The sequence below is a fragment of the Lissotriton helveticus genome, chromosome 12 (genome assembly GCF_964261635.1).
Source record: "Lissotriton helveticus chromosome 12, aLisHel1.1, whole genome shotgun sequence".
In the NCBI taxonomy this organism is placed as follows: domain Eukaryota; kingdom Metazoa; phylum Chordata; class Amphibia; order Caudata; family Salamandridae; genus Lissotriton; species Lissotriton helveticus.
In genome coordinates, this window is record NC_136073.1 from 771,470,186 (window position 1) to 771,481,681 (window position 11,496).

Consider the following 11,496-nt stretch of genomic DNA (forward strand, 5'->3'; position numbering starts at 1 on the left):
TAATCACAGTTGATAGTGGAAACTTCACTACTTATGTATTAATCTTGATCTTAATAGACAAAGTCGATATCTATGTGTTATGAACATTTGGTGTATGGCTTTATTTAATAGATTCAGAAGGTGCCTTTTATCTGGATGCTGTCCGTCACGTGCTTGAGGATGACAATCGCAAGGTACCATCAAGCTATTATACGTGTGTTAAAGCACTTTCATAATTAGCAACTCAATCTAATTAAGTTTTGCAGTTTTTGCATAGTGCAGTAGTCCTACTTACATGGACTCAGAGCTGTGGTTTGCACACCACAATCTGTTGACTTTCTCCAAGGCAAGTCTTCAGTGGAGGTGTTGGGTCATGCAACCTCCAGCCATTTCTGTCAGTTCAGTGTGTCTTGTGTTCCATTGTCTCCCTGTCCAAGTGGACATATCCCAGTCTTCCTGCCCTAGTCTGTGTCAATGCATTATTTTCAGACCCAATCCCAGAGGTTGCTGATCCCTAATTGTTTAATAAATGTGTGTTAAAAGAAAGTTTGTGTATGCTGTTAACATATTTGGTCTGTATTTCACATTGAGTTTATCTGTAATACCCCTCACTGAGGAGGAGAATGTTGATGATCAAATAAGGGGTTTTGAAGTTCAGAATATTAATATCTCCTCAAATCTTTAACAACCGTGGTGTAAGGTATTTTAAATGTCTCTACCAAGAATAATATTTGGGCTATGCCTCATTGAAATCTCACCAAACGTGGATCGATAATACAGGATAATATTCAATGTGCACGTTTGAAAAGTCTGATTGTGATATAAAAGATGTATTTTATGTAGAAATTGGAATATATGTGACTTTCTTGATGCCATGTATGTCCACAATGTGCCTGACTTCAGTGCCATGGAGAAAGCAAGTAACTCAGTATCAGAATCACCATGTTCAGCATGTTAGCAAGCACAGGACATAGGCACAAAGGAAAATCAACAAAGCTGTTTTCTTTTGATAATGAACAAAAGGCAGTATTGCCATAACTTTGTCTCTATTGGATTCTCTTTGAGAGGTGTATTGGGTCTGTCATTTTTAACCTCAGGGCATGATATAAACCAAGTTATCCTTAGATATTTTTCAGATTAAACCAGGAACATCAGAGACAGGACTCTGTAGGAATGTTAGAATCACAGAAATCAAGCATGGATGTATTCTTTGGCAGTTGAAGCCATTGTGGCCAGATTGTGCAAATAGACAGCGTACAGAACCATGTTAGGGATGTGAATTTTAACTCAATACTGGATACAGGAGACTGTGACTATTTACGGTCTTGAGCCAAAACGACTTCTTGAAAGTGATATGGATCAACCAAAGAACACGGTGTGGGACAATGAACTCTAAGTACTGCAACCCATTTGTTATCTGCTGTCCGTGTTGGGATGTCTGCTCAATCTTACAGGTGGAGTTAGACAGCGGCCATCATTCTTCCCACAGACGACTCTAGTTTTTTTTAAATTCCCTCAGCAGTGGAATCCACAGCCTATTGAATTCTCATTTGCATTTTTGTAATCAATATCAGGTCCTGAGAGCTTTTTTGTTGGTTGTAACCTACCTAGGCATATTTTGCAATGTTTTTTTAATCTTTTATCAAATCTCAGGCACCTATAGAAGGTGTAGACCACCTGGAATATTTGAATATTCCCTCTTATACACTTCAGTCAGACACTCTGTAAAAACAGTTTAATTAAATTGACTCTAGTTTCATTCTCAGAGTGTCATAATAGCCCTTTTTGCAACATACTTTGGAATGGAATGGAATGGAAGGTACATTTGTATAGCACAGCTATCACTCCAAGGAGCATCTTGGCGCTTGGTGCCAACCTAGGTGGGACATGTTGGCTAACTGATGTCGTTCGGAGGATCCTGTACACTTTATACTAGGGCTTTACAGGCGGTGTCTGTAAGGGAGAAAACCCAGGTCTTCAGGGCTTTCCTGAAGGGCCTTTCTGTTGAAATTTGCCGAAGCTGTGGTGGCAGTTTTTTCCATGCCCTGCAACCAATGACTGCCAGGGATTTCCCACCCTTATTGGTGAGCCTGAATTTAGGGGTCACTAGTAGGTTTTGATTGGAGGACCTTAGGCTACGCGCGGGCAGATAGCGTCTGAAGCCATTCGACAAATACCTTTAAAAGGTTGTATCCAGGTACTGGCATTCCACACATAAAAATGTATATTTGTCTAATCTGTGGACAAAAGGAAGGAGAGAATGCATGGTTTTCTCACAATCCCTTGCTACTTTCTCACTGGAATGTGTGATTTTCTCCTATTCATACACCAAAAGGGTTTCTCACTGACCATGCTTACCTTTTTTCTCAATTACAGGTTATTCTTGCCACTTTAAGTTTAATGTCCAGTTTAACAGCCAAAGGTTTTTATGATGTGAACGGAAGAGCTGTGATGGATTATGTGCTTAAAAAAACCAGCCTCCTTATCAAAGAGCAGGTAAGTGGCAGATGTACATATTTGGGTAGGTGAATATGTTAGGGAACAGCAACAGTAGTCAGCACACAAGAAATAAGTGGACCTTTTAGCCCCCTTGTGCCCCAATGTAGTTACTTTGCCATATAATACACATCGGCAGTGTCACATATTTGCCCCCGGTGGTGGAATATAGACCTCATGTCCCTCTCGTTAGTTCCCATAGTCTCACCTTGACATTCTATGTTCTTCATTTGAGCTTGATGTTCCCTACTTCCACTCCAGTGCGTCTTTCTCTCTTGGTCACTTTTATGGGTGTCACTTATCCATTTGTCTGCTTACATTTGCACCTGAAATTCAGCAGCTGCCCATCAGTGCCAACACTGTACATGCCTTTTCTTCATGTCTTGTTATTCCAGGGTGCCCATGATTTGAACCAAACCACTCAAGTGAATTTACTTATAGCTTTCACTTCAAGAGTCATTCTTCCAGTACACCCAATCTATGGTTTTTCCATTATTGTGAAAAGTTTAACCTAGTGTACCCTTACTATTGTGGGGTCTGAGTTAGTGATGTCAAATGCAAGTGGAGTTGTTGTCCCGAAGTTCAACTATTGCAGCTGTTTTGATTCGTACTGTGGCACTTCTGGCAATTTTATAGCTTTTATCCTGCTCTTATGTTGTGCAAAATCGTCCACTGTTGTGAACAACGAGTTTCAGAAAGTGGTCTGATAATATCCTTTAGTTATTCTCTTTCTCCTTCATTGCCCTCCTCTTCCACAGGCCTCATGTATGATTTTGTATTGAACACTTCTTCTGTTTCTTCTCTTTTCTTGGACCATCTCAAGTCCTTTGGGCACTTACACTGGAGGAAACACCTGTCATCTGACTAGGGGCCAGGAATGGGTGTTGGATCAGTGCTCTTCACTGGTGCTTGTGGGGCTGCAGGTGATATGTGGCAGCATGGGCAATGGCAGGTGGAATGGTGTCTGAAAACTGCAGTATTCCTGGCTTTGTCAGTGTCTCTGGGAGAGTAGGACACAGTGGTTTATGGTCTCACCAATTCCTCCATAACAGCAGAGGTGCCAGGACCTTCTTGATCACTGTGAACCAAGTAGGACTTCCTCAAGCTTGGCCAATGCATCCATGTTACAGAGTAGTTGCACCAAGATGCACAACTCAAGTCCATGCTCAGTAATATGTGTGGGGGTTGGGCACCACTGATGACGTCTGGTATCCATCTCCTTGGGGCCTGACCATAATACAGAGTGTCTGCAGTCCATTCTTAGTCTTACTCTTGGGTTCCCATTCAGCTCAACTAATAGATGAGCCAGACACTGTCCATAGTTTTTTTTACCACAGGCCAGAGGCATCATGCCAGGAATAATTCAGATGCCTGTCCTTATGTTGCATCGCATTGTAACAGTGGTGCTTGAATACCTAGATCCCATCTTAGTAACCAGATGCACATGTTGACTTGCATGAGTGCAAAGAAATAAGATGCTCAGACACTGTGAGAATGGGACTCGCTCCATACACGTCTGAACAGCAGTGCTCCCATGCACACAATCCATAAAATAATATACCCAAGCGAAACCGCTTGTCCTCTATGCACTGTTGCAAATCCTGATTGGAAATAGTAAACACAATTCAAGAAACATATCACATAATCTTATAGAAAAAACATTAACGACACAAAAGTTGTAATCTTTTGGTTCAATGCTTATTTTTACTAAAGTATTTCAGACCATCAGAACATTATTGAAAGTCATAACATTCCATAAACATAGTTGCTAAAAATGCTTTTCTTAGAAATCCATTTTATTTTTCAAAAAGGAGCCCATGCCCAATGCATTTCGGGCCACGCGGCCCTTCGTCAGGGGCTGTACCTACAAAACATAAAAGATATGCATATTCACTCATTTGAAAGACCTTCAACGTCATAGGATTACAGTTTGTAACCTTACTGTCTCATAAGAAACTTAATGTCAATGCAGGTGTTTACTTACAACTTATTCACAATACAAAAAAATGGTAATCATAAAAAAACTGTTTTGCACGCAAACAAAAACATAGCATTGCATGGTTCAAAAAACGCTCTTAGATTATGAGATCTACTCACTTATCAATTTAAAGAAGTGTGGATCCCTATGGTGAAAAGAATAGATGTGAAATCTTGTTCAAATCCAGTATGGCGTACCCTATATCTGTGAACAAATAAAAGGATGACTAACTATTCTATTCCATGAGGATTAACTTGCTGCGGTGGAACAGAAAACAGTCAATACACTAACCTGAGTAACAGACCGCGTTAACACGACGTGAGATGAGCCAGATATATTCGGTCCTGTCTTGAGCCTAAAAAGCATGAAAAAAATGAACCTAGTGTTTCTCGGGAATCAGACCCATAAAACTAAAGCTTGACCTGATCCAAGTTTAAGACAAACTAACCTTCTGTGTAAGGATCTGTGGAACAGTCTGACCGAGTGCCCTACTCCAAATGACCTTTCCCCGTGTTGTGGTACGTCTTTACAATGGGTGCTATTTCTAGAAAAACAACAACATGACAGCGTTTTTAATACGCGAGTAATAATTCACCCTGTTGAACAATACATCCGTCAACCCTTTCACAGACTAACCTTCTGTGAGGCAATCCGATGAACAAATTAGCTCTATCCTTTCTCTCTAATGCTCTGTCTCCATGCGACGTGGCGTCTTTACTGTTTATGAACGTACTACAACGATAACAGCAAAAAAAATATTTGAATTCGGAACCTGTATGCCAACCAGTTTAGCTTTAAATACCCCAGCCAGTTTATAAAAAATCCACCGTACCTTAGAAAGAAGTTTACTGACAACGCTCGGTGGAATCAAGAAGCCGTAGTTCGTGGTCACGGGTTTACGCCCTTTGTGTTCAACGAAACTAAATAACGCGCGTGCGTATATGGAGGCGGGTATAACAATCAACATAGGACTCTAAGTGCTTAAAGAGCAACCTCAATATCGGGGGCATGCGTGCGCCATGTTACCGTGTACCAAATAAGAAATAACACTACGAGGTGATAGATATCAGCAGAAAACCGTGAAAGACTGGATAATATCATTGATTCGAGTAGAAGTGGCTGTCTGTTTGCCCTGGTGCACAACATGCGCGTATGTCTAAAATCATGTGTGTAACAACATCATGCAATGTACGAAAAAATGAAAAACATCAAAAATTGCAAGTAAACAATAGTTCTGATCTCATGCATACTGAAATAGTACAGTGATCACAGGTAACATGATAAATCCACTCTGTCATTGATCCCTTTGGGATCTTGTGTATCCAAACGCTTGATCCAAAATACCTCCCTTTGGAGTAAAGTCTTTGTTAAACATTTTCCAGGTGTGGGTGTAACAACTTCAAGAACCTGAAATTTGACTTGCGCAATGGAATGTCTGTTGACATCCCAATGTACTGCCAAACTGCTATTTGCATTCTTATTGCGGATCGTGCTCTTATGCTCAGAAATGCGAGTCTTGATTTTGCGTTCAGTCTTCCCTATGTACAGGAGGCCACAGGGACATTTTATCGCGTAAATAACATTCATAGTGTTACAGTCAGCATTGTGTCTAATTGGAATTGTCTCTCCTGTATGTGGATGTGTCACTGTATTGGTCACCATAACGTTATTGCACTGAACACAATTTTGGCATTTTCTCATTCCCCTGTGAGTTGCTTCAATGCCTCGTGTTTTGGACTTGAGTAACTCCTTCATGTTCATAGATCTTTTGTAAGCAAAGATCGGTTTAGTGGCAAACAGATCTTTGAAGTCTGGCTCATTGATCAATAAATCCCAATGTCGATGAATACTTTTCTTGATTTCATTGGAACTCGTGGAATATTTAGAAACAAATACTTGCCATTTCTCTGTATCTTTTATCTTATTTACCAGCAAAGAGTCTCTAGCTTGATTCAGTACTTTCTCTCTCGTCTTATCCAAGAGTGTTTGAGGATACTTTTTTAATGCGTATCTCTTAGCAATGGCATCTAAGTTGGTTTCTAAGGTCTCGTTCTCTGAACAAATCCTTTTCACTCTCAACATTTGAGAATAAGGTAAGTTGTTAATCAGATTCCTCGAATGAAAGCTGTTATACTGTAATGCCGTGTTCTTATCAGTGGCCTTATGATACACCTCCGTGTGAATAACATCATCCTCAATTTTCACCAGAACATCCAAGAATGGAATTGCTTTCATCTCAATGTTTTTAGTGAACTGGATGTTCTCATCATGTGTGTTTAATTGCAATATTTTTTGCTCAAGCATTTCCTTCGAGTTCAGCCATATCAAAAAAATATCATCAATAAAGCGACAATACAGACTTGTGTTGTCCACCCATTCCTTGTCACTCAAGAGAAAAATGTCCTCATATCTTGCCATATACGTATTGGCATATGCCGGGGCTCCAGAAAAACCCATTGATGTTCCTTTGTTTTGTAGAAAAAAATCTTTATCCCACTTGAAGTAGCTGTGATGTAGACAGAAGTGTAAGAGTTCCAACAAGAGTATCAAGAGTTCAAACCTAAATCAACTTTTCAAGCACGCACGCCCCCGATATCGAGGTTGCTCTTTAAGCACTGAGAGTCCTATGTTGATTGTTATACCCGCCTCCATATACGCACGCGCGTTATTTAGTTTCGTTGAACACAAAGGGCGTAAACCCGTGACCACGAACCATGGCTTCTTGATTCCACCGAGCGTTGTCGGTAAACGTCTTTCTAAGGTACGGCGGGTTTTTGATAAACTGGCTGGGGTATTTAAAGCTAAACTGGTTGGCATACAGGTTCCGAATTCAAATATTTTTTTTGCTGTTATCTTTGTAGTACGTTCATAAACAGTAAAGACGCCGCGTCGCATGGAGACAGAGCATTAGAGAGAAAGGATAGAGCTAATTTGTTCATCGGATTGCCTCACAGAAGGTTAGTCTGTGAAAGGGTTGACGGATGTATTGTTCAACAGGGCGAATTATTACTCGCGTATTAAAAACGCTGTCAAGTTGTTGTTTTTCTAGAAATAGCACCCATTGTAAAGACGTACCACAACACGGGGAAAGGTCATTTGGAGTAGGGCACTCGGTCAGACTGTTCCACAGATCCTTACACAGAAGGTTAGTTTGTCTTAAACTTGGATCAGCTCAAGCTTTAGTTTTATGGGTCTGATTCCCGAGAAACACTAGGTTCATTTTTTTCATGCTTTTCAGGCTCAAGACGGGACCGAATATATCTGGCTCATCTCACGTCGTGTTAACGCGGTCTGTTACTCAGGTTAGTGTATTGACTGTTTTCTGTTCCACCGCAGCAAGTTAATCCTCATGGAATAGAATAGTTAGTCATCCTTTTATTTGTTCACAGATATAGGGTACGCCATACTGGATTTGAACAAGATTTCACATCTATTCTTTTCACCATAGGGATCCACACTTCTTTAAATTGATAAGTGAGTAGATCTCATATTCTAAGAGCGTTTTTTGAACCATGCAATGCTATGTTTTTGTTTGCGTGCAAATCAGTTTTTTTATGATTACCATTTTTTTGTATTGTGAATAAGTTGTAAGTAAACACCTGCATTGACATTAAGTTTCTTATGAGACAGTAAGGTTACAAACTGTAATCCTATGACGTTGAAGGTCTTTCAAATGAGTGAATATGCATATCTTTTATGTTTTGTAGGTACAGCCCCTGACGAAGGGCCGCGTGGCCCGAAATGCATTGGGCATGGGCTCCTTTTTGAAAAAGAAAATGGATTTCTAAGAAAAGCATTTTTAGCAACTATGTTTATGGAATGTTATGACTTTCAATAATGTTCTGATGGACTGAAATACTTTAGTAAAAATAAGCATTGAACCAAAAGATTACAATTTTTGTGTCGTTAATGTTTTTTCTATGAGATTATGTGATATGTTTCTTGAATTGTGTTTACTATTTCCAATCAGGATTTGCAACAGTGCATAGAGGACAAGCGGTTTCGCTTGGGTATATTATTTCATGTCGTTAGGCGCAGTTTGGACATTGCGCTAACCTCTGTTGCACGCATTGAAAAATCAGATAAATTTGAAAAAATTGGTGTGCCTCTCCTATTAACAATTTTCGTTTTGTACCGCACAATCCAGCCTATGTGAGACAACTGGCCCTTAGACTTTGCCGTGGCTAACTGGGAAATTTCTTGGGTGATTGGGCAAGGCACATGGGCATTCAGCGAATGCACTGATAATCTGTGTTTTTCACTGATAATACATTATCTAGTGGGCTCCTTTCTGTTACATACCCCGCTTTATTGTTGAAATGCCTAACAGGGTAAACTACCAAATCCTACACAAAGTAGCACAAACATACTTCAAATCAGTATTTCATATCAACACTGCCTCCCAAAAATGCAGTTCCCGGTTTTGTCTTATTGAGTGTAAGAAGTACCATAATGTAGCACATACTTCCCCATCAAGCAGCAAGGGGAGGGCTCAATGGGGCATCACAATCTGTGTAGTGAGCAAGAGAGACTACCTTGTGGTGCTAGAGGTGCAATGTCTCAGATGTAGTGCCCAGTGCATCAGAACCTTACATATTATAAGTGAGTCCACCGGTATTTTGACTGTATATGAATGCTATACACTTCTCCGCCAAATGACCATATACTTGTATTCTCTGTAGAGCGTAGCATGGGTGCATAACCTCATTTATAAATTTTTATTTACATGTTTGCGGCTAGTGGTTTTAATTTCACATTTGAATTTAAGCCAAGAGGTTCTCTCTGTGCTTACAACCTTGATTTGAAAATTGTGATGTTTTCACTCTCAAATCTCTTGAACCTCCATGAAGAGAGAAAACACAGTGAAAATGATGTGAAAATATATGTTACTTTACTTCTCTTGCTTTTCCACATTTTCACAGGGCACTAGTCACATGGATCCTGAATCAGATGTTGAAGAAGAGACCATCCACATCCAAATCTCTCAGCTCCTCAATAAAATTGCATTACGCCATAAAAATACTGACGAGGTAAGTGAGAAGGATGTGAAATAAGGTGGGTCAATAAACTAGAAGTGTACAAAATATAAATTGCAGAATATCCAAAGACTCCTCAATTACCAGGTTATCTTCATTATCCTCTAACTCACATAATAGCATGTTTTAGTAAAGCTCTCTCTGCTGCAGGTTTGTATGTAGGAAATATGCACATAGTGATCTGAACCATGAATGCATGTTTAAAATGCATTCTTTTTCCACCCAAGTCGTTACCATGATTTGCCTTCGGGAAAGCACTGGACTTTGGAATAGTATTTACTATTCCAACTCCAGTCTGTGCAACTGTAGGGAAAGAGTTGGACTTAAAGTACAACAATAGTCCAACAACGCTTTCCTTCAGGGAAGTGGTTATATTGGCTTGCTTGATAAAGGAATGCATTGAAAAGACACATTAGGGCACGTACAGAAATTACGAGTATTGCAGGGCAATGTGTTGGGATCTTAAATACCTTAAAAACATCTTGTCTTCCTGCCAGAAGCTGCCAGAAAGACAGTGGTCCAGTCTTTAATCATGTTGAGACTGTATTACTACATTGTTCTGTATCTTGGAGTGTCACAGACATGAAGAAGAAGACGACAGTGGGTATAGAATATGGCAGCTTGGCTGCTATTTCATCTGCCTAGACACTCACCATCAGCCCCAGCTCTACCAATGCTGCTCTGGCTTCCATTAAGGCATTGGGTATATTTCAAAGCCATGTACTATTGTCACAAGATTCTCAATCATAAAGGCCCTAATTATCTTCACCTCTGATCACACCTTATCTTCCTAAAAGAAATCTGAGATCAGCTGATGCCTCTCTTGCATCTATCCCCAGAATCAAAAGTGCTCACATTGGAGGCCATTCCTTCAACTACTTGGCAGGCAAGATGTGGAACTCCCTACCACTTTGGCTTAGGCAAGAAAAATCTGAAATACGATATCGCAAGAATTTAAAAACATGTTTTTTCACGCTAACTTAGATTAGGGGAATTTATATTCTTACTCTGTATAATAGGACTGATACCCCAGTGCTGGGACATGCAGCTGACGCAGCTATGTGCTTTATAAATCTCATTAATATTATTATTAATATTAGTTGGTTTGGACCAAGTTGTTAAGGCACAGCGTAATTTGAGACGCGATGTAAAGTCTGTTTCCTCTGCTGCAGGGATAGAGGTCTGCTGTCCCATGCAGTCCTCATTCCCAGCATTTCCGGCATTCATAGAAGATTGTCGAATCCTACCTCATTTTTTTTAATGAGGCAGGTTTTCCAAATTATTCTAAATAGCCACTTTGAAACGAGATTGAATGGCACATCAGTCACATTGCAAAACATAGCTACTCAATCTGCATCTCCTATTTGCTACTTGCCCGATGATACATCAAGCACCAATATTTCATATCAACAGGGTCGTTCATTCCCAGCCATAGCTTTTCACACTCTGGCACATTTATAAAGATAGTTCTGTTTTGTGATTGTTATGAGGATAACAGCAGATAATGAGATAATTTACAAAGCAGCTCACTCACAGGGTTTTTGGAGAATAAATGTTGCACTCATTCTCTGCAAAAAATTGCTCGGATATAGAATCACGGATTGTAGGATTGAACAGGGTTGGTGCTACATCAGTGTAATACCAGCAATCTGCCTTGGACCCCATCAGCAAGGAATGGTATCAGGAAGGGGATAATTCGAATGTAGCCCCATCTCCAGAAGACCCACCAGAAACCCTCCCACCAGCTATGACTGTTTATCTGTGGGAATGCAGCCTTATTAAATGCTAATGATACTAACAACACATTCGCCGCTCTTTCTTGCAGAGATTTTGGAAAGAGATTTTGAGCTACATGCTGGAAGATGAGTATACTTCATCTGTGCCAGCACTGTGCCAGATGCTACTTGTGGTAGATAAGAAAGCAAGCATCAACTTTCATGAATGTGGTGAGTCTTAAGCATCCTACTCATTGACACAGTGGGATCTACCATTGAAGGTGGTTAATGC